The sequence below is a fragment of the Sus scrofa genome, chromosome 15, assembly GCF_054392235.1.
Source record: "Sus scrofa isolate SSC_HxYL_T2T_F1_AM1 chromosome 15, Sscrofa_HxYL_maternal_Yorkshire_Landrace_v2.0, whole genome shotgun sequence".
NCBI classification, from domain to species: Eukaryota; Metazoa; Chordata; class Mammalia; order Artiodactyla; family Suidae; genus Sus; species Sus scrofa.
In genome coordinates, this window is record NC_139397.1 from 93,052,697 (window position 1) to 93,073,016 (window position 20,320).

The window sequence follows — 20,320 nt, forward strand, 5'->3', positions numbered from 1 at the left end:
GGTAAGACTTATGCTGAGACAGTAGACGTAAACTGCAACTGATGATAAAACTAGGTAGGTGGTCACCCTACTTATAGGAATATCATTTTAAGTATAGAGGTAAATGCCAGATGAGATAGCTAATCAAATTAAAAATAGCTATCTCTAGGGAGTGGGATTGGTGGTGGGGAAGGAGTAGGATAGAAAACTGATGATGTTTAATATGTGTTTTAGCACTATTTGATTTAAAACAATAATTATGCATTCTATTGATAGACTCAAAAATTAAGTTTCAGAGCGGATTAGTCTTGCCTAATGTTTTTCAGTATGAATTAAAATGTTCCTTACTGTCAGAAATAGCCATATCTCAAGTTCTCTGGGAATACTTATTAGCTATACTATTTCATTTGATGCTCCCCCCGGCCCCCCGTAAGAAAGGTATCATTGGATAGTAGGTGACATCAGGTCCTACTTACCTCTGAAATAGGCCCTGAGTACAAAGTAGGTGTTTATTCAATATTTGTTAGCGAATAAAAGCAAGATTCTGTAATATTTTCAAAGGTAGAAGAACTTTCTAGAAACCAGGTTTATTCAATGATATTTCCAAATACAGGTGCAATGGCTAGCCAGGCTTATCCTGAGTGTCTGGATTTCACCAGAAGGGATCCTGGAGGCAACCTGGAGGAGGGAAACCTTTTAATAGAATTGGCCTCTACAACATGGATGGAACTAGAGACTCTCATATTGAGTGAAGTAAGTCAGAAAGAGAAAGACAAATACCATATCATATCACTTATATCTGGAATCTAATACGCAGCACAAATGAACCTTTCCACAGAAAAGAAAATTATGGACTTAGAGAATAGACTTGTGGTTGCCGAGGGGGAGGGGGAGGGAGTGGGGTGGTTGGGGAGCTTGGGGTTAATAGATCCAAACTATTGCCTTTGGAATGGATTAGCAATGAGATCCTGCTGTGTAGCACTGGGAACTATGTCTAGTCACTTACGATGGAGCATGATAATGTGTGAAAATAGAATCTATACATGTATGTGTAACTGGGTCACCATGCTGTACAGTAGGAAAAAAATTGTATTGGGAAAATAACTATTAAAAAACAATAATAATTTAAAAAAAGAAAAAGGCTTTATAAGGTGCAGAGTCTTGAAAAATTATACATACATAATATGTAAGTTTAACTTAATAAATAAGCATTTCTTCATTAAAAAAACACACAAAAAAATTAGCCTCTACAGCATAGATGTACATTTTGACATTCTTGAAGACTTCCCTTTAAGACAATGACACCTACAATGATAATTAATAATGAATAATATTATTAATTAATGATAATGAACAAATAATAAAGCTTGCAGAACTCATAGGCTGTATTGTGTGCCTTTTCAGATGAAGGTTTTTTTGGGTTTTTTTTGTTTTATTACTGAAGAATGGATACCTGTTAGTTTGTAACTTCCCCCAATTTTCATATCTCAACAGTCTTTTTTTTCTAGTTATTTGGATAACAAGCTGAAATCTTAGAGAAAAAGAGGACTGAAAGCATTTTCATAACCTCATGTACTATATTTCCCAGGAGAACCTGGATCAATGATGACCACCAGAGGGTGAGGAACTGGATCAGAGTATCTGCAGTAGAAATAGGACCAATAGGTCATGAAATTGCAGCTCATTCTTTCTCAACATATTTGAAATTATTACGAAAAAAAAAATGGGACCAGAACAATAGAAACAACAAAGAGGGAAATAACGCAGATAGTGGATGGTTTCAACCTGGTGGTTGTACTTAGCACATCTAACCTGATATTAGTTTTGTTAAAAAGGAGAATTCTCTGCCAAAGAAACACGAGACATCCCCCAAACACTCTCCTTAATCTGAAACCATTTTTCCTTTTTTTTTTTTTTTTGGTCTTTTTGCCATTTCTTGGGCTGCTCCTGCGGCATATGGAGGTTCCCAGTCTATAGCCTGGAGTCTAATCGGAGCTGTAGCCGCTGGCCTACACCAGAGCCACAGCAACGCGGGATCCGAGCCGCGTCTGCAACCTACACCACAGCTCACGGCAACGCCGGATCATTAACCCCCTGAGCAAGGCCAGGGATTGAACCCGCAACCTCATGGTTCCTAGTCGGATTCGTTAACCAGTGAGCCACAATGGGAACTCCCTGAAATCATTTTTCTTTCTCAGTGCTCAAGAAAGCATTTACATCAGATCCATTCTTCTTAGTGGAGTGATTTTGTGAAGCTTTCCTTGATGCTCCACCTCCACCCAATACACCAACTTCCTGCCAGGTGCTTCTCCTACACACCCTCAGCCACAGCCATTATCATTCATTTGTAATCATCTGTTTTCTTGGAAGCATCTTGCACTAAATTGCAGGCTCTGGGGAAGGGACCCTTCTATTTTGTTCATCATTGAATGCCCTATGCGGTGCTTGGCACACACCAGATGCTTGATCAATATTTGCTGAGTAAATGAATGATGTTGTTCTTTTTCACTTTATACCTACAGGAGCCACTGTCTCAGGAAGAAACATGGACTCACTGAAGTCTTGACCCAGACAATAAATTTGTGAATTTGGCAACTGTCAAAGCTCTCCAGCCAGAGGGAATAAGGCAGGCCGTATTGTGACAGCCTGCAGGCATTTCTCCTGATTTAGGAGGGTTTAAGGCAGGTCTCCTGAGCAACTGCAGAGGGCCGGGGGCCAGTTGGACCAGGGAAAAACCCAGGATTAACTTCAGACCTTGACATTTCCCTCCCTTCAGTGACTATTAGCTCACGGCCTAAACTGTGAAGCAACTCAGGGGAAATATAAATTAGAGCAAGAAACTGTACTAAATCCTTCTCCTGACAACAGGCTGAGTGAGTCTGGCTTATTTCTGAGCTGGTTCGTGCTCCCTGGTATTGGGAGCTTTACCGTTTCAGACTGGAATAACCTCGAGCATTTTCCCCTCTCTTTGGTGAGAGCTCTGTAGCAGTTGTTTACATTAGCTACCGTATTTAATTCATGGAGGAGGGGGAACCATGGGGGAAAGGAGTCAAAAGAAGGTTAAGTGGTGCTAATGGTCTTATTTGTTACTTAATGAGCCCCAATCCCAATGAAGATGACACTTCTGGTCACTACTAGCAGATATTACATGGGGGGGGAGGGTTATTTTATTCATTAGTTTTGACTTTTTTCCTTGTTATAATAGGAATAGAATTGTACCAGTCTATTCTGATTCCCTCCATGAGACTAGGGGAGTAGTAGTTCTTAACTTTCTGACAGTGGGATGGGATTTGAATCAGCACCTACAAGGGCTGGGCTCTACTCTCAGCTTCCGTCCTTTATTCAACAAATATTGAGTACCTGTGATGAGGCCTGGGATTATTCTAAATACTGGGGAAAACAATGTAAAATAAAAGACACTATGTTTCTGTTGAGAAAAATAGACAATAGACATTAAATAAGTAAATTCTACAGACTATTAGAAAATGATAAGTGATAGAAAAGAAGGATCGAGGTAGTGGGTATGGAGTGTAAGTGGGCAGGGTGGTAGTCACAGTTTTTGTGTGTGTGTTTTGTCGTTTTAGGGCCGCACAGTGGCATGTGGAGTTTCCCAGGCCAGGGATCCAATCTGAACTGTAGCCACTGGCCTACGCCACAGCCACAGCAATGTGGGATCCAAGCTGCGTCTGCGACCTACACCACAGCTCAGGGCAACGCCGGATCCTTAACCCATGACGGGAACTCCTGTAGTCACAGTTTAAATGGGACTTCCCACTCTGGCACAGCGAATCCAACTAGTATCCATGAGGATGAGGGTTCGATCCCTGGCCTCGCTCTGTGGGTCCAGGATCTGGCGTTGCCATGAGCTGTGGTGTAGGTCATAAATGCGGCTTGGATCTGGCATTGCTGTGGCTGTGGTATAAGCTATAGCTCTGATTCGAACCCCAGTCTAGGGACCTCCATATGTTCCATAGGGCCGTAGGTGTGGCCCTAAAAAGCCAAAGAAAAAAAAGGGGGGGGGGAGGTCAATGTAGATGAGCAAAGTCTTGAAGGTGGTGAAAGGGTGAGTTCTGAAGGCATTTGGGGACATCTGAGAATCCAGCCACATGGGGGCCCTGAGGTGGGCACATGAATGGCAGGTTTGAGGAACAGCAAAGCCATTGTAGTTTCAGTGGAGACAGTGAAGGCCAGAGTAGGAGATGAGAATGCAGAAGAAATGGGGCTCATATGGCAAGGAGCACTGGAAGGCACTGCAGGAACTTTTGCTGTAGGAGGAATGGGGACCCCTCTGGAAGACTGAACAGAGGAATGACTTACCTGATTTTTCCTGGAAAATCTGGTGGCTCTGGTGAGAATGATCTCTAGGGAACATGGCAGAGATGACTAGCAGGTGACCCAAACCTATTCTTCTTCTGTCACATGGAGAGTTGTCACCAGAAGCAGCTGGCCAGCCAGGGACCCTTCTTAGTGGGCAGTGTGGTCAAATGCCAGGAAGACCACAGGGCAGCCTTCAGCCTGAGACCTGAATGGCTGGCTGGTGGAGAGCTGCTTTCAAACACTGGACCCAGGGGTTCCTGCTGTGGCTCAGTGGTAACGAGTCCAACTAGTAACCATGAGGACGTGGGTTCAATCCCTGGCCTTGCTCAGCGGGTTAAGGATTTGGTGTTGCCATGAGCTTTAGGGTAGGTCACAGACACAGCTTGAATCCCATGTTGCTGTAGCTGTGGTGTAGCCTGGCAGCTATAGCTCCGATTAGACCCCTAGTATGGGAACTTCCATATGGCTAAGGTGTGGCCCTAAAAACCAAAACAAACAAACAAACAAAAACCCAAAACAAAAAAACTGGACCCAGCCGTTGATTGCTACATATGAAATAAACTAGTTGTTCTTTAAGCCACTGAATTTGGTGGTGGTGGGGGGGGGGTACATTTGTTATAGCAGCCAGCCTATCCTAACTAAGAGAAATACAGAGGTCAAGACAAAACCAGGAAGCTCTATTAGGCAGCTACTGCAACCAGTCTGGGTAAGAGCCTGGTGGCTTGCAATAATGCGCTAGGAGAGGAGGTAGCACAAAATGAAATCAAAGTATATTTTGAAGGCGGAGCCCAGAGAATTTTGTGACAGCTTGGATGTGGGGTATGAGAGAAAAGAAGGAAGCCAAGTTTGACTTCCTGGTTTGGGGGTTGATACACCGTAAGTTTGGGAAGACAGCTTTAGGGGGTCAATTGGAAAGGAGTTGCACTTGTGTAAATCTGAGATGTTTATTGGTTTCCAAGAGAAGATATCGAATAGAAATGTGGTATATAAATTTGAAGGTCAGGGAGGATGTCCAGCCTGGATATTAACTTAGAGTCATCAGTGCACAGATTGAAGTTAAATCCTGGGATGGGGTGAGACCAGCATGGGAGGGAGTATAGCTACAGAAGAGGTCAAAGGACTGAGCCCTGTGGCACTTCATCTTAAAGAGATAGGGAAAATGGGGAGAAATCAGCAAAAGTGACTAAGTAGGAGCAGCCAGGGTGAAAGAAAGAAAAGCAGGAGAGTTTGGTGCCTGGAAACCCTGACCTGTTCTATGTAGGGGTGCAGAGCTCCACGCCAAAGATCAGAGCCTGAAAAATGGATCCTCGCCTCTGAGGAGCAGGAGAAAGACTCATCAACTAATGAGATCCAGATAAGCACAACTCTGGGGGCCTATCAGAGGGCAGGAAAGAGCTTAGAATGCCCTGCAGGCAGCGGTGGTAGGTTGGGAAATAGTAGGATTCTATTCCTTGAAAGAGAGGAGGGGGATGAAAATATTTTTTTTTCTCCTTTTTTTTTTTTTTTTTTTTTTTGCTTTTTAGGGCCGCACCTGTGGCATATGGAAGTTCCCAGGCTAGGGGTCAAATCAGAGCTACAGCAGCTGGCCTACACCACAGACACAGCAATGCGGGATCCGAGCCCTATCTGCAACCTACACCACAGCTCATGGCAATGCCAGATCCTTAATCCTCTGAGTGAGGCCAGGGATTGAAATTGCATCCTTATAGATATTAGTCAGATGCGTTTATGCTGAGCCACAACAGGAACTCTGAGAATACTTTCTGAGCAACAGTGATAATCAATTAGTTCTATGTGTTAAGAGAGACCTGATGGCAGGGAGAAGGGTATGTTTTGAGGAGTGGATGAAAATTTTGTAGGTACTTCTGAGACCAGTACACTAAGCTGGAGATGACTAAGTCATCTGAAGTGGCCTTGGGATGGATCCCTCATGATTTTAATCATACAGGATTAAGGGGTTGACTGTGGATGCCATCTTCCCCTCCAGACCTAAGCTTTCACCTGTGCCCTTGATCTCAGCAAGTGGCATCATTAGGTACTCAGTTGCTCATGTTGGATCCTGTTAGTTATTGTTAATACCGCCCTCTCCCTTGCGCCAGGTCCAGTCACTCACCAAGTGCTGAAGATTTTGGCCTCCTAAATGTCTCTCGAATTCATCAAGCCCCCTCCACTTACTACCACCATCTTCCTTCACCTGAGCCACTCCAATGGCTTCCTCTTTCAAAACAGTCCCTGAGGGTGTCTTCTGTTCCTAGACCAACTAGAGGCAGTGGGGAACTTTTAAAACCGGAAACCTTCTCACATCACTTCCTTGCACCCCGTTCTCCTGGGTGAAAATCCTGAGGCTGATCTTCAGGGCTCTACATGGTCTGATTTCTGCCAGCTGTGCCCAAAGAATCATTTGCTAAATGAATGAAGACAAAGCCTCACTTTGGGTAAGTTATTTAAATATTCCAAGCCTCAGTCTCCTTATCTGTAAAATAAGAATAATAATATTTCCTTCACTGGAATACTGCTAATTTAAACAATGAGATACCACAGGAATAACATGTGAGCATTTAGCATTGCAGATAACATTTGATCATTGGGCCAAATCAGTACTTAGCATAGAGCCTGATGCCTTCAGCCAATACATACTTGTTTATGAGAAATCAGCCCTTTGGGGTTGTAATTATCTTGGGTGATTTTTTATTTCTATACAAGTACCTACAAAACTCCACACTCCTTCATTTGATGCTGAACAGACAGGTATACGTGGCTACTTGCAATGTCATACTCCTGCTCAAAAAATCTTGTCTCCAATGACTATGAAATCAAGTTCACATTCACACATCCATTTTCCTCCATATGTAAAATCTCTGCTCCCGAGAAATTCATCTCAAGCAAAATTGATTTGTTGTTAGGTGCTAGATACTTAAATTTAACTATAATTCCCAGAGCTGTGAGGTGCTGGATATTTAAATTTAACTACCGAAGTCTTGCATGATGTAAAGTACCCAAGTGCTGTTGCATTTAAAGAACCGGAGACCGAGCTGGCTGAAATATCATTAGAACGGATTTTGCAGGGATCTATATCTAGTCACTTGTGATGGAACACGATAGAGGATAATGTGAGAAAAAGAATTTGTGTGTGTGTGTGGTGTGTATATCTATCTATATATATAGATATATACACATACATATATACACACGACTGGGTCACTGTGCTGTACAGGAGAAATTGACAGAATATTGTAAATCACTTATAATAGAAAAAATAGGGAGTTCCCGTCATGGCTTAGTTGTTAACAAATCCGACTAGGAACCATGAGGTTGCAGGTTCGATCCCTGGCCTTGCTCAGTGGGTTGAGGATCTGGCGTTGCCGTGAGCTATGGTGTAGGTTGCAGACATGGCTCAGATCCTGCGTTGCTGTGGCTCTGGTATAGGCCGGTGGCTACAGCTCCGATTGGACCCCTAGCCTGGGAACCTCCATATGCCATGGGAGCAGCCCTAGAAAAGACAAAAAAGAAAAAAAGAAAAACCTTACAAAAAAAAAAGGGATTTTGTTCTTTACACAAAGGAATCTCGATCCTGGAACCACATCCCATCACCAGTGGCAGCCATGTATGTGTGCTGCTCAGATCTCCCTTTAACAGAATCTCCTGGGGGGATCAGAGTTGACTGAAAACTTCCAGCTGACACAGCTTTGGAGATTACACTGTGCTCACTTGGGCCAACGCTTCCTGGAGCTGCACACAGCCACTGAATGACCAGGTGGCGGAGCTAGAGAGGTGCACCGAGGGCTAAGGCTCTTCCCCCACTGGCGCCTTCCTTTCTCAGGTGTCAGCCGCGCATCTTGATCATGGGCGGAAAGCTCTCCGCCTCCTCTGCTCTCTCCTCCTTTGTCCTTCAAGTCCCCCGACAAATCTTTGGCATATCTCATCCCAGTTTAGCATCTGCTCCTTAGAGAACCCAAACTAAAAACGTGGTACAAGAGTGGTCCAAGACAAAAATCTGTAGGAGGAGACTATTAAATCAGAGAATTTAACATGGCACTATATTCTCAAAAGGAAAAATAGGTGTGTCTGGCAACCCAGAGCGAAAGCAAAAGCAGCCCTATTTACCTTCGTTCTTAATGACTCACTGTGGGATTGTACGCTTTATACGCCTGCAATTATGGGCTCTGCAGGGCTGCAGGTCCTAGTTCCCCAAGGAGGTGGATGTGCAATCTGACCTGTTAAGGTTCCTGCTGAGCTACAAGCTCTGGTTGCACCAGTGAACTTTGAATTCTGTGTTCAGGGCCTGCTGGGAAGAAGAGAAGTCACTGCCTTCTTGGGGCAAGTGTCTTGTCTTACACCTTGCTGGGGCAAGAGCTGAGGGTGAGGGGACTTTGAGTGGATAATGAGGGACAAAAAGGATGCAAATTAGATGTGACCTGAGACCAACTACAGGGACTTTCTCTTCTAAATGTTCTCTTGTGAAAACTTGGCAGATGCCTTAGAAACGTAAAACCACAGGACACATATTCAGAGAAGCACCTGTCCTGACACCTTTGTATCTACTCCTTAGTAGAGCCCAGAATATTAAAACAAAACAAAACACCTCCTTAAATCAATAGGAAAAAGGGTGTGAACTTTTTTGTTGTTGTCTTTTTGCCATTTCTTGGGCCGCTCTTGCACCCAGGAGGTTCCCAGGCTAGGGGTCCAATTGGAGCTGTAGCTGCCGGCCTACACCAGAGCCACAGCAATGCAGGATCCGAGCCAGGTCTGTGACCTACACCACAGCTCACGGCAACGCCGGATCCCCAACCCACTGAGCAAGGTCAGGGATTGAACCCGCAACCTCATGGTTCCTAGTTGGATTCGCCAACCACTGTGCCATGACAGGAACTCCGGTAAAAACTTTCACTTACAAGATATAATGTTCTGAGGATCTAGTGTGCAGCATGTTAATACTGTTAATTGTTAATACAGTTACTACTGCACTGTATAGTTGAAATTTGCAAAATGGGTATATTTTAAGTGTCCTCACCCCAAAAAAGGTGCCTGTGAGATAATGGAAATATTAATTATGCTAATTCACTTGACTGTGGTAATCATTTCACAATGTATACATATACCAACTCATGTACACTTTAAATATATCCAACTTTACTTGTCAATTATACCTCAGTAAAGCTGGGTGGAGGGGAGAAAAAGATAAACAACCTAACAGAAAAATGGGAAAAGACAGGAATGGATACTTCACAGAAGAAACATAGGAAAAAAACACAAGAAAAGGTGCTTCATTTCATTAGTAATTGGGGGTGATTCCAGTTAAAACCAAATAAAGTGCATTTGGGAAGCGGCAGGAAAGAGAGCTCATTGACTCACTTTTTCTCTTTACAGCTTCTCCATGCTGTATGCTAAATATATACCGCACTGCTAGTCTACACGGGTTTGTTGTTTCCAAACGAGTTGAAAGACTTCCTATGAATGAGCTCAACAATATAAAAATGTGCATATACTTACACACAAATTGTTACAGAGCAGTAGTGCACCCATTATTCTCCCCCTGAAAATTTAGGGAAATTTTAGCTTTGATTTAAAAGTCTCTGAATTTTCAAAAATAGGTCTCTGATTTTAAAGATGAGATTGAAGACAGATGCCAGGGGATTTTAATGTCTGTTTCAGCTGTTTTACAATCTCATTTGGATCATGAGAGAGAGGAAGAGAGGAGAGAGAGAGAGAGAAATTTAGATCAAAAGACATTGGTGAAGCTATCGCTTGGTTTATTGCTAAACAAGCTAGATTTCTTCCCTTAGCCCTAATGTCTACTCCCTCCCCAACACACACACACACACACACACACACACACACACACACACACACACACACACACTTTGGCAAGAATCCTACCCTGGAGCACTGAAAGGATTCAATGACTCTTCATGACCAACCCATCCATGCTTGGAAGTGACTGAAACAGGCTCTCAGAATAATGTGACCTCTGCAAGAGCTGGGTGGGGCAGGGTGGGGAGGGGGTGTCCCTGGGAATAAGTAGATGGTGGCTTCAAGACGTTGGAAATACTCTATTTTAATCTGTATGGAGAGATACCCAAATTGTTTATATTACCCTTTATGCCTTATATAAATGAAGTATTTTTGTATACGTGAAGAAATATATCATCAAAACAAGTTTTGAAAAAGACTCAACTCCAAGGCACTGGAAGCTCTGGAACCTGACGATAGTAATCCATAACCTCCTTAAGTTTGCCACACACTTTCAAAATTCCGACCTTTCTGCTGTCCACTTTAAGGTTGATCAAAAGACACTGAACAAGTCTGCAAGACTCACCACACAATCACCACCTAAGTGTGACAGGCTGGCAGACTCTGCAGGCGCACCTGCAGTGGTCACCCCATCCTCCAGCTCGCTCTCTGGCACCCACTGAAAGGTGTCTGACAGAGCTGTTCGTGATACTGACTGGATCCCTGCCTTCCTTGAGGACCAGCCTCACACCACAGGGAGCCTCTTAGTCTCCACCAAGCTCTGCTCTGCCCTGCTTCAGCCCCACTTGACATAATATCACTGTGGTGGTAGGAAAAATACATTTTACACATGACTTACAATGTGGACACATCTGGGAAGAATTGTTGGCACACTGGCTGGAAGCCATCGTTTCATAAACTCATGAGTCACTGCAGCGGCATCTGTGAAGGAAAGGCCATGGAATAGATTGTTTAGAGACACCTGCTTTGAAAGGCGCCACCTGAGTTTAAACACTGGCTTTGCCATTTACTGATTGGGTGACTCATGTATCCCAAATGGGATGGGGTCAGGGTTGGGCGGAGGACAGAGCTGGCTTTCTTTTCTATGCTTTTATGAAAGTAACAGTCTGATTCCATTTTGACATCAACGGCTGTCAAGCCTTATCCCTCCCTCTTCCTCTTTTGACGCACACCTGAGCAAGGTGATTAGCAAGCCAGCCACTCCCTCTCTTGCTGCCTGCAGGAAGTCATTGCTCACAAGCCCCTTTTCTCACCTAGGAACTCTTAACCCTGGCCCCACCCCCTACCCACAAGAAACACCAAAGCCATCTCCCCTTCTTGCGTTCTCTTAAGCTATTTTCAGACCTGTCTGGGAGCCTACCGTGCTTTCCCTAGAAAGCCTCATTATGTGAGAAATAGACCTCTTGATGCCCTCTTGGTGCATGTGCAGTGTCACCAGTTTGGGACCTCAGAACCAATTTTGGGTGGGGGCTCCATCTCATCTCAGCAGGGTGACCCCAGTAGAGACTATGAGGCCAAGAGACAGGGGAAGGCAGGGGATATAGCTAGCTAGTATTTCTCTTTGCTTAACTCTTTCAACCCTCAAATATAGGAAATGAACTCTCCAGTCTGCAGAGTAAAAACTGTTCTTGATCCACATAGCTCTAATGTAAGAAAATTATATTTAGTACTAACTGAGATAAGTATCTTTTGATAACCTAGAGCAATGTTCTTAGAGTAGTAAGACCAAAAGAGACACAGACACCCCACCCAAGTAGTCAAGAATTTAGCACGCTAATTTTGTGGGAGGTTTGGGACAGACATCATTAGGATCCCATTTCAACAAGGAACAAAAAAAATGCAAAGATAGGACCTATATGCCGAGAACTATAAAACTTTAATCAAAGAAATCAAAGAAGACGTAAATAAATGGAAAGATATTCCATGTTCCTGGATTGGAAAAATCAATATTGTAAAAATGGCCATACTACCCAAAGCAATCTACAGATTCAATGCAATCCCTATCAAATTACCCATGACATTTTTCACAGAACTAGAACAAACAATCCAAACATTTATGTGGAGCCACAAAAGACCCAGAATCACCAAAGCAATCCTGAGAAACAAAAACCAAGCAGGAGGCATAACTTTCCCAGACTTCAAGAAATACTACAAAGCCACAGTCATCAAAACAGAGTGGTACTGGTATCAAAACAGACAGACCGACCAAAGGAACAGAATAGAGAACCTGGAAATAAGCCCTGACACCTATGGTCAATTAATCTTTGACAAGGGAGGCAAGAACACAGAATGGGAAAAAGAAAGTCTATTCAGCAAGCATTGCTGGGAAACCTGGACAGCTGCATGCAAAGCAATGAAACTAGAACACACCCTCACACCATGCACACAAACTCCAAATGGCTGAAAGACTTAAATATACGACAGGACACCATCAAACTCCTAGAAGAGAACATAGGCAAAACACTCTCTGACATCAACATCATGAATATTTTCTCAGGTCAGTCTCCCAAAGCAATAGAAATAAGAGCAAAAATAAACCCATGGGACCTCATCAAACGGAAAAGCTTTTGCACAGCAAAGGAAACCAAAAAGAAAACAAAAAGACAACTTTCAGAATGGGAGAAAATAGTTTCAAATGATGCAACCGACAAGGGCTTAATCTCTAGAATATATAAACAACTTATACAACCAAACAGCAAAAAAACCAATCAATCAATGGAAAAATGGGCAAAAGACCTGAATAGATATTTCTCCAAGGAAGATATACAGATGGCCAGCAAACACATGAGAAAATGCTCAACATCGTTGATTATAAGAGAAATGCAAATCAAAACTACCATGAGATATCACCTCACACCAGTCAGAATGGCCATCATTAAGAAACCCACAAATAACAAGTGCTGGAGGGGCTGTGGAGAAAAGGGGACCCTCCTGCACTGTTGGTGGGAATGTAAACTGGTACAGCCACTAGGGAGAACAGTCTGGAGAAACCTTAGAAATCTATACATAGAACTTCCATATGACCCCGCAATCCCACTCTTGGGCATCTATCCGGACAAAACTCTCCTTAAAAGAGACACATGCACCCGCATGTTCATTGCAGCACTATTCACAATAGCCAGGACATGGAAACAACCCAAATGTCCATCAACAGATGACTGGATTAGGAAGAAGTGGTATATATACACAATGGAATACTATTCAGCCATAAAAAAGAATGACATAATGCCATTTGCAGCAGCATGGATGGAACTAGGGACTCTCATACTGAGTGAAATGAGTCAGAAAGATAAAGGCAAATACCATATGATATCATTTATAACTGGAATCTAATATCCAGCACCAATGAACATCTCCTCAGAAAAGAAAATCATGGGCTTAGAGAATAGACTTGTGGCTGCCTGATGGGAGAGGGAGGGAGTGGGAGGGATCTGGAGCTTGGGCTTATCAGACAGAATTTAGAATAGATTTACAAGGAGATCCTGCTGAGTAGCATTGAGAACTTTGTCTAGATACTCATGTTGCAACAGAACAAAGGGTGGGGGAAAAAATGTAATGTATACATATAAGGATAACTTGATCCCCTTGCTGTACAGTGGGAAAATAAAAAAAAAAGATAGGAAATATGAGAAAAAACCTCTATTACACTGTGGAAGACAGGGAAGGAAAAGAGGGGGACAGAGGTGCTCACTGTTGTGTATTGAGGGCCTTTTTTTGGCCAGGTTCTGTGTTATATTTATCCAAATGCACACAACAGCCGATCAGCTGGTGCTTGCCTCCCTGGGAGCCTGTTGCACAGGTTGGGGGGCGGGGGGGGGGAGGGGAGATGGAATCCTGTCAGATTAAATGTTACCTCTGGCAGAAGGTCTCTAAGGTGCCTCTCCCCCTCTCACCATGACCCTGCTTCCTGGTGTTCAAGCTTTTGTGTCACGCCCTCTCCTTGAATGTGGACAGGACCTAGGCCTTCTAACCAACAGAATATGGCAGAAGTGATGGAAGCCACTCTTGTAATTATGCAATGTTATCTGAGACTTCATCTTGTAGCCAACCTGCTCTAGAGATCTTGCTTCATTAGCTTGATCATCCTAGAGATCTCCTTGCTTGGCTCAATGAAGTAGGCAGCCGTACTGAAAGCCCAGGTGGCACTGAACTGCAGGCATTGTCCAGGAGCTGCAGTGGCTGGTAGGACCCTAGTGAAGGCTCTGGTTGCTGAGGAAAGCTGACAGCCAAAAGGCAGCAAGAAGCTAGAGCTCTCAGTTCAATAGCTGCAAGGTCACGACTTCTACCAACCACTCCAGTAAGCTCGGAAGAGTACTCTTTACCAGTTGAGCCTCAGGAAGAGAGGATACTTTAACTAACACCTTGTGGCATGCTTGTGAAACTCTAAGTAGAAAATCCGGTTAGTCTAGACTCCTGACCCAAGAAACTGTGCAATGATAAATATACTGTTCTATTTTTGTGGTGATCTGTTATGTATTAATAGATAACTAATATATTATTCATGTCAAACAGATTTTTAGCAGGTTCAAATTTTCCTTTCAGTGACATAAAATTCCACATAATGGATAAAGGCATCACTATAGAACATCACTGGCTGTGGTGCATTTTGATTTAGTTGCTCTAACAATCTGCTTGCAAGGCTGACTGTTAAGGAAAGTATATAATAATCATAGTACACTTTAATATGATCACATAGGATGATTGACATACTAAGTTTTAATGATGGAATCCCCATGGTGGCTCAGCAGTAAAGAACCTGACTAGTATCCACGAGGATGCAGGTCGATCCCTGGCCTTGCTCAAGTGGGCTAAAGATTGGCATTGCTGTGAACTGTGGTATAGGTCACAGACGTGGCTCAGATCCTGAGTTGCTGTGGCTGTGGTGTAGACCAGGAGCAGCAGCTCTGATTTGACCCCTAGTCTGGGAACTTCCACATGCCACAGGTGTGGCCCTAAAAAGAAAAAAAAAAAAAAAGATTTAATGTCAGTATTATTTCTTCCCAACTATATATAACATTCTTTCCATTTATTTCTATACAAAGAGATTTAATTTTACTCCTTTTTTTGGTATTCTTAAAATTCCTCCAGTCAACATCTTTATATGGAGTCCTAGGGAGTTTCTCAATATCCACAAGATGATATATTCATGATATTTAAATATCCTTGTATGTATGAATTTTTTCTGAATATTGCACACCTTCAAATATAAATAATGTATAAAGGAGATGAAAAGAGTGGTGACATTTATACCAATGAAAAATTCTTAAGTTATATAATTATATCCTGATTTATTCCTATACCTCTACCCCCATTAGTATTTTTCTAAGTTTCTTAAATTCACATATCCTATGCTTGTACAATTGGTAAACTTGTTACAGAAGTTTAAGAGCATATTTCATGGTTTATCTGGCAAGGACATTACCCTAGAGGGCTTCTTTGTGTTAAATGTTACTCATTTTCTGCCTTAAGAAAATTGAGTTCTCTCCTTCACCAGCTCCAGCTGGGAAAACCCACTGGGCCAAATCATTAAGGCAACAAATAATTCTGTAGCCAGTTCCCCAGATCTGTGATTGGCCCTACTTGTACCGTCCCAGAGAAATACAATGGGATTGAATATTGCATTTAGTTTTAAATTTGCTGGCAAACTATTCAGGTAGGTTCCTGCCCTTATTTTCTTCTGCAAATATCCAGCTTTAACAAGCCTTTGATATTTCAAGACTCTTCGGCAGATTTTGATTATACCAAGTACAGCACTCACCATATTAATCATGATGCATTGAGCAACTGTCCTTTTCTTTAGAACACACTGATCCCTTGATGCTCTAGATTCCAAACTCAACTCCAAATGTCTCTGCTAATACAATCTTCTGAGCTAGTTAGAGATGTTCATTAACACCAATAATTAAATGAGGGTCTCTCCAAGATTGGAGATCCACTTAAAAATAATTAGTGTGACCTTAACCTTCCAATAAATATGGGTAATACTTGTCTCGAGACCACAGGACAGAAGAAGCTTCCCTCAGAGTTCCCGTCGTGGCTCAGTAGTTAACGAATCCGACTAGGAACCATGAGGTTGCAGGTTCCATCCCTGGCCTCGCTCAGTGGGTTAAGGATCTGGCGTTGCTGTGAGCTGTGGTGTAGGTTGCAGATGCGGCTTGGATCTGGCATTGCTGTGGTTGTGGCGTAAGCCGGCAGTTGTAGCTCTGATTGGACCCCTAGCCTGGGAACTTCCATATGCCATGGGAGCGGCCCAAGAAATGGCAAAAAGGCAAAAAAAAAAAAAAAAAAAAAAAAAAAAAGGAAGAAGCTTCCCTCTTTCCAAGGTACTGGCTCCACTCAGCAGGAGTCTAACTGCCTGTACCTCATTCACACTGCGTGTTACCACAGTTACTATTTTAGCAAAGACTACACCCTGGAACCTCACCATGTGCTCCCTGCTAATGGGGGAATTTAAAGTGCTGTCCAAAGGGACTTATCATGGCAAAGATCAGAGGGCCTCATGGAAAAGCTGGAAACCCTAGAAAGTGATCCAAATCTCAGCATTTATACACTGTACAGGTGCAGTCCAGGTATGAGAAGAACGACCCTATCTTTGCCTTAAAGGATTACCAGTCTACTGTGTAATTTATTTTTTATTTTTTTGTCTTTTGTCCTTTTAGGGCCACACCAGCAGCATATGTAGGTTCCCAGGCTAGGGGTCTAATCGGAGCTACAGCTGCCACCCTACACCAGGGCCACAGCAACGCCAGATCCAAGCCGCGTCTTTGACCTACACCACAACTCACGGCAATGCCAGATCCTTAACCCACTGATCGAGGGCAGGGATCGAACCCACAACCTCATAGTTCCCAGTTGGATTCATTTCTGCTGCACCACGATGGGAACTCCTGTATAAGTTTCATAGTAGAGAAAAAAGTCATCAAGTTCTTTTCTAGAGGGCTAGATGGAATATTTCCTCAAACCAGTCAGTTTGATTTTGCATTCTGCTTAAGTGTACTATGTGCAGGTGTGCGTGGATGCATCTTCATTTTGTTTCACTACACATTTAGAGGCCCTCATTTTTATGCTCACCAGACTCCTGATCATTTTCATGTTCCTTTTTTTCTCTCCTAAGAATCTCCCTCATCTCATGCAAAAATATTATTTAATGCAGGTTCAGACTGGTTTGCTAACGTGACTCACTTCACCATGATTAATGCTTGGTAAGCTTATTTTAAAAAGCATCTTCATCAGCAAAGCCTGCTCTTGCACCCACACTAAGACAGAGCTTCCTACACCCCAGGGAGAGAGCCCACCTCGCTTCATTCTCCCTCCATTCTTTTGATGATTCCTGTTTTTATATTCCTTTAAGTCTAGTGGTTCAAACTTCATTGTGCATCAGAGTCACATGGAGGGCTTGTCAAAATGCAGGTTACTGGACTCCACCCCCAGAATTCTAGATGCATTGGGGTTAGAGTGGGTTTGGGACTTTGCACTGGTGACGAGTTCCTGGATGATGTTCATGCTGCTGGTCCAGGGACCACACCTTGAGAACCACTGTTTTAGGTGATGGTTCTCACCCCCGATTACAAATTAGAACCACTTGTTGACATATTAAACAAATGCAAGTGACAGGGCTCCTCCCACAACTGAGTAAATCAGATTCTCAGAGGGTGAGATTCCCAGGTGTTGGGTTTTTGCAGAAGCTCGCAGGTGATGCTGATGTGGGGCCAGGTGAGAAGGGCTGCAACAAGAGGAGCTGGTGCCACACAGGATCAAGTTGGGGTGAGATGTGAGGAGACTGCCTTGACTCAGAACCTCCTCCAGAGGTTTTGTCTTTTGTGTGAGAAGTACATATTTCAATATTTTAGGGATGTTTAAAATATTTCAAAAGCCTTCACACATTAGTATATATCTCATATCTCGAATTTGTTGGTATTCAAATATTAAAGAATTACAGTATGTAGTCATAATAACAAAAACCTTTAATTTCTGGTTGCTGCAATGAGTAGCCAGTCACACCCAAGGCATATGGAGGTTCCCAGGCTAGGGGTCCAATCGGAGCTGCAGCTGCCAGCCTACACCACAGCCACAGCAATTCCAGATCCAAGCCACGTCTTCGACCTACACCACAGCTCACAGCAAGGCCGGATCCTTAACCCACTGAGCGAGGCCAGGAATGGAACCTGCAACCTCATGGTTCCTAGTCAGGTTCGTTAACTGCTAAGCCATGACAGGAACTCCCAATTTGGCATTTTTTATGGCAAGATAAATGTAGCAATTTTTCTATGAGAGAATAAAAATTAGCAGGATATGAGCACAGCAAGAACTTAATAAATGGCATGGAAAACATCATCAAGAGAATAAATATCAGGAGACTCAACTGAGTAAAACTAGAATGTCTCAGTACATCTGAGCTATAAATAAATTTGGGCTTGGAAACTTACCCCTCACTTCGTGCAAATCGCCAGCTGACTAATGTTTTTTTCTGAGATACTTGATTTTGGAACAGACATTGCTTGAATTGTTTTTTACATTCTGATTATAAAAGTTAGAAGCAGTACACTGGATTTCATTCCATGAGACCACCCAGATTCTGTGGGAAGGCTTCAGGTGACTGTGGCCTGTTTCCAAGCAGGACTTCACTCTTGTTGAATTTTTTTTCCTGGTGCCCCACACAGCACTTGGCATATAATAGACGCTCCACAAATACTGACCTAATTTAATCAAATATTGTTACCCTATTTCAGAGGAGATGAATCTACCTTTTGCTTTTTTTTTTTTTTTTTTTTTTTTGGCATGACAAAGTTCCTGGGCCAGAGACCGAACCTGCACAACTGCAGTGACAACACTGGATCCTCAACCCAGTGAGCCATCAGGGAACTCCCTCCTTTTAAATTTTTATTTGTAACAAAGTAACAGGTGCACAAAGTTAAAAAGTCATGGCTTATAACAAGAAATCACTTGCTTGTTCCACCTCTCTTACCCCCAAACTTCTGCTTTCCAGACACAGGCATTTTTCTGCTCTGCCAGCTATTTCTTCTGATATTTTTATCCATGTTTGTGTCAAAGTACCTACAAAAACTGCTTTGATATAAAACTTATAATCTATTTTGATTTTAAAAAAGGAAAAAAGCTGAGTTCAACAGAAACTTGACAGGCAGGTGGCAACCACCTAAATGCATTCAGTTAAATGAGTTCCTATGGGCTTGAGCACTTGTATTGCATGAGGTCAGCTACAGAGGAGCTGATCCTAGAGTGATTTAGGTGGCCGTTAGCAGGGCTTGGTGGAGATCTGTAAACCCACATATACTGGGAATAATTAGTTTGGTACCTGAGGCGAGGCTAGCTGTTGAAATCATGTAGCATTTCCCTCAGAGCACAGGAGTACCAAAGGGTGGCTGTTACTGGCACTGAAAGTGCAAAGGATAACAGGCTGGAGGCTGATTGAAATTTAGAAATGAACCAAGGCATAGAAAAGATGCTTGTTTCCTATTGTGAGTTCTACATCGACAATGTTAAGTGCTGTACTCTTCTTTTTTTTTTTTTTTTGGTCTTTTTGCCTTTTCTAGGGCTGCTCCCGCGGCATATGGAAGTTCCCAGGCTAGGGGTTTGATCAGAGCTACAGCTGCTGGCCACAGCCACAGCAACATAGGATCTGAACCACGTCTGCAACCTACACCACAGCTCACGGCAACGCCGGATCCTTAACCCACTGAGCAAGGCCAGGGACCGAACATGCAACCTCATGGTTCCTAGTCAGATTCGTTAACCACTGCGCCACAATGGGAACTTCCAGTGCTGTACTCTTGATACATCTTTTTTCTGCATTGAAATAAAACACTTTAACTTTCAGTGTAGCTCACATGTTACATTATCACGTACTAAATATATACTACTTTTTTATTTCATTTCCCCATTTATTACTGACAGTGAGAGAATTTAACTTGCTTTGATAAAAAGTTTAAAGGTCATGGAACAATCTAGGATGAATATCAACTCATCAGTTAGGAAGATTGCTTTGCAGTTTCAGCTCACACAGCCATTTTGATGGCCCTGTACTTCTGTGCAAGGCCCGGACAGCCTGTAAACAAACCGAGAAAGGCTGGTTTCCTCTCTTTTTCCTATACCTGCCTGCCCTCTGCTGGAGGTGCCAAAGATTAGTGACTGTCAAGCTGCACCTAGAATGTTCTCAACCTTTTATTTCTTCACTGCCACCCTTGAGGAATAGAAAGCACTCCTATCAGAAGAGAGGAGGTTTTGATTCTCGGTTGGAGTGGGCATTTCATCCACA

The 20,320-nt window shown here is 43.0% G+C and overlaps 1 long non-coding RNA gene across 12 annotated transcripts in view; it reads right to left on the bottom strand.

Moving 5' to 3' along the window:
• Nucleotides 1-20,320, bottom strand: part of LOC110256990 (uncharacterized) — a 127,182-nt gene that overhangs the window by 76,016 nt on the left and 30,846 nt on the right. For 6 of the 12 annotated variants that reach the window (XR_014829560.1, XR_014829566.1, XR_014829559.1 and 3 more), the window contains one exon: nucleotides 10,886-10,968. The exons of 2 other annotated variants lie outside the window; for them this stretch is intronic. This is a non-coding gene — a long non-coding RNA (uncharacterized LOC110256990). Of the gene's footprint in view, nucleotides 1-455; nucleotides 658-10,885; nucleotides 10,969-20,320 lie in introns of those variants that run through there. 4 more of the 12 variants (XR_014829563.1, XR_014829555.1, XR_014829561.1 and 1 more) reach the window with 2 other exon arrangements.